Below are 2,908 nucleotides of genomic sequence, written 5' to 3' on the forward strand. Positions count from 1 at the left end.
TAATACTAAACCTATACTATTAATACTAGACCTATACTATCAATACTAGACCTATACTATTAATACTAGATCTCTAAAACTAGACCTTTACTATAATACTATATCTCTAGACCTATACTATAATATTATACCTATACTATAATATTAGATCTCTAATACTAGACCTAAACTATAATACTTGACCTTGGTGCGAATATTACCTGTTTTCATTTTTCCATATATTCTTACTTGTCCTTGAATCTCCTGCGATCATTGTTGCACTTATACATGGCACAGAGATCTCCACGACCTTTTTTCACACTTGTTTACACACCATGTGCCCCTAAACAGGACCACAATGCTTTGCGCTAGATAAAGATGATGGTATTCGTTAAACGGCTCAGGTGTGTACAAATGTTATTTTATTTTTGTGCTCAGGTAGACTGATCATAAAGTGATTATTAAAAAAAAAATTGTTTATGAATAGACATATTGAAAAGTGTCTATACTTAAATTAAAAACCATATATACAAAACACCTATGAATAAAACTATATTTTAAAAAAACTATCAACAGACTCAAAATTAAAACTACTCTTATTTGAAAAGGTTATGCGGTAAATTTATTTTTACCAGTCAAATGGCCCCATCTGCTGCCCTATTGGAGTTACGACTACAAAAATTAAGCGTTATTTCAGAAAATTATAATACTACAGACTTATAACTTCAAAACACAAAGTTTTAAAAATAATTACATTTTTCCGTGTTTTAATCTTTTTATTATCATTGTCTATAAAGGAAAAATTACAATGTGTTCCTGAACGCACCACAACGTCACGTAACAGTGGAGAACGTGATTGTAACAGTCTATCGAAACAAATAAAATAAAAACACAACATATAACTCGCTTTAACACTGTTTGAATTCATGAGTTATTCTTTCCATATCCAAAATTTCAGGTAGCTTTTAGTTTGATTGTTTTTAGTCCGTTAGAAAAGCGGTGGTTTGTACGAGCTGTGTGGGAGGAGAACTTTCAGAAACAACTAAGTTGGAAAACTCCCATCAGGCATTGAGGTTCAACTCAAAATATTTATCTTTTATACAGTATTTCACTATGATTTACTATTGTCTTAATAGTTCCTTGTGTTGTTTTAGTTTTACGAGTATAAAATAATTACTTTTATCAAGATTTTAAAACCGTCACTTAAATAGGCTGTTGTTGATATAAGTACTCCACGTTTTCTTGTCTTCAGTACACTCTTGTTTCTCTTCAAATCGTATAAATCTTTCGCCTTTTACTAAAGATTTCCGTGGAGAGGAACAACAAGAGTTCATCTTAATTTTTGATGCTCTGTGAAAGCAGGGCTTCTAAATTTGTCCAAAAGAAAAACATGGCAATTGCATACTAAACCACAGCCAAACATGTAGATACATACATTATTTACAAAGCCCATGTAGATTTTTAAAGCTATTAATGTTGATGTGGACTTGAGATTTGGATCATGACCAAAATAATTAAATCCTGAATATAATCTCACTGAAATGAGCACTTCTGACTGGCTCAGTATTTGATGAGAGACTCTGTTATTCAGTGGAGCTTGAAGTAACTTGCTGCTTCTCCAGTTTGAATGGAGTCAGCTGTGGTGGTTTAGGCATTTGATATCATCTTGGTTGGTTGGTGGATCATTGTGTTGTTAGTTGGTTGTGTTGTGTTGTTGAGCTATTACGTTCTTGGATCATTGTGTTGTTGGTTGGTTGATTGGGTGGACAAACAAACAATGACACCAGATCTTGGTGAAAATGATTTTGAGGCTGTTTCTCCTAAATCAAAAAGCAGCACAAACATATGCCTTCTTACAAATCAGTCAATATCAATCAAGTAAGTACAAGAAGAACAGCAAACTCAGGGGCTTTTGTTTCACAACATTCAACTGATGGTTGATTGTGTTAGAAAATGATCTGCTGTACTGTGATTTCAAAAATACATTCATGCCATTTTCTTGATCCTTGGCGTCTGCTTTTGTCCTTCTCAGGTGAGTGTATATGGATTCATGACAGAAGACTACAAAAAGTACTCCAACTACTACTTTGAAAAGCACCTCAAAACCAATGTCATGTTTCACGCTAACCATGACTACATCATGGAGAAGAATCTGTGGAAGAGACTCCATGATAAAATGTACTGAAGCTATTTCAATGAACTAACTCACCTGAAGGAACCAAACAGCTGAAGCAAAGTTGACACACTGAGAATTTTAGTTACAAGATCGAGAATAAATCCTAGAATAAATACAGTGACCCTGAGCATTTCTGTTGGGAAGACAACCTACTAGACTAGAGAAAACAAGTGTGTGTGTGTGTGTGTCTGTGTGTGTGTGTGAGGGGTAGTTGCAAGTAACGTTTGCAGGGCCTAAATAATTACTACTTAAGGTTGTCCATACTTTGTAATATTAAATTGCCAAAACGATCAGCAGGCAGACACATTTTGTATGTGGTCAGTTATGATCGCTGTAAACCACATCAACATCTTTAGCACTAGACCTATACTAGTAATACTAAACCTATACTATTAATACTAAACCTATACTATTAATACTAGACCTATACTATCAATACTAGACCTATACTATTAATACTAGATCTCTAAAACTAGACCTTTACTATAATACTATATCTCTAGACCTATACTATAATATTATACCTATACTATAATATTAGATCTCTAATACTAGACCTAAACTATAATACTTGACCTTGGTGCGAATATTACCTGTTTTCATTTTTCCATATATTCTTACTTGTCCTTGAATCTCCTGCGATCATTGTTGCACTTATACATGGCACAGAGATCTCCACGACCTTTTTTCACACTTGTTTACACACCATGTGCCCCTAAACAGGACCACAATGCTTTGCGCTAGATAAAGATG

At 33.8% G+C, this 2,908-nt stretch overlaps 1 protein-coding gene and 1 non-coding gene across 2 annotated transcripts in view; one reads left to right on the forward strand and one right to left on the reverse strand.

The window, feature by feature from the left end:
* The window catches only part of LOC119423538 (alpha-N-acetylgalactosaminide alpha-2,6-sialyltransferase 1-like), a 22,273-nt gene that overhangs the window by 7,349 nt on the left and 12,016 nt on the right, over positions 1-2,908 (reverse strand). The window lies entirely within an intron of this gene.
* Positions 1,233-1,345, forward strand: LOC119424247. The gene has a single exon (XR_005187497.1). It is a non-coding gene; the product is annotated as a U5 spliceosomal RNA (small nuclear RNA).

The sequence above is a fragment of the Nematolebias whitei genome, chromosome 17 (genome assembly GCF_014905685.2).
Source record: "Nematolebias whitei isolate Nwh7 chromosome 17, NemWhi1, whole genome shotgun sequence".
Classification (NCBI taxonomy): Eukaryota; Metazoa; Chordata; class Actinopteri; order Cyprinodontiformes; family Rivulidae; genus Nematolebias; species Nematolebias whitei.